Genomic DNA, 1,034 nt, shown 5'->3' with positions numbered 1-1,034 from the left:
TCTGGTTTTTCTATATATATGATGGATCATATAATGTTAGTTCAGTTCTGTTGCTGAACGAGACGTCGAATATCAACCGGATAGGCGTCGGACGGTACCGTGGCGTTGTATGCTCTTGAAGCCAAGATTCAAATCAAAATCTCCGTAGGATGAAAGTTATCCCAAAAAGCATACTCATTCCTGTTACTGCATGGAACTTGGTTTGGAGCACACTGCCCCGTTCTCCTCGATACCACGCAGCACGGAGCGTTCCCAACTCTAATTCCTGCCCAAATAATTAAATTTATAAAGAACCAATCTAAATTATCGGAAACAATTTCACATGAACATATATATATCAAAAAAGTCGAAAAGAAACTAATAAAAATCGCAACGTTTGATATAAATTAAGTACCAATAACTGAAGGATCTCCTGATGAAATGCTGGTGATGTTGATATAGATAAACTGAGCATTTGGTAGATTGCTGTTGAGGTTATCGATGAGGGGCTTCAGCCTGTTGTTGAATAACTGGACGTAGTTGTTGATGAAATCGACGCATGATGATCCATTGGTAGGATAAATGCCCAACTCTTGAGGAAGGCAACCTAGTAAACCAATCCCGAATACTGCTACTTTTCTTGCTCCAGTGTTGTACAAGGTCTGCAATTATGAAGACATCGTTAATTTGACAAAATTAACATTAATTAAATTAGACAGTAGATCGATGTTGTACGTTTTACGTAAATACTAACCGTAAAACTGTGGCATTAAATAGTTGTTAATGTAATCATTACTGCCCATGTTTACAGCGTATAGGCACTTGCCGAGATAGTCATACACTGACGAAGATTGTTTACTGAGCAATAGCGATAAACGGGCGATTGTTAGACGATGGTTTAGCAGCTGCCTGTCCAGGCTGATCCCATCACCCTACAAGAAAATTGAGCAAGATCATCGTTGTAACATATACACATTATTCATGATCATATGCAAGCAATAGTAATTAAACTTATATGCACCAATTGTATCCCAGACTCCTCAAGGATTCCTGCT

The sequence above is a fragment of the Sesamum indicum genome, unplaced genomic scaffold (genome assembly GCF_000512975.1).
Source record: "Sesamum indicum cultivar Zhongzhi No. 13 unplaced genomic scaffold, S_indicum_v1.0 scaffold00388, whole genome shotgun sequence".
Lineage (NCBI taxonomy): Eukaryota > Viridiplantae > Streptophyta > Magnoliopsida > Lamiales > Pedaliaceae > Sesamum > Sesamum indicum.
This window is presented reverse-complemented; position numbering follows the sequence as displayed.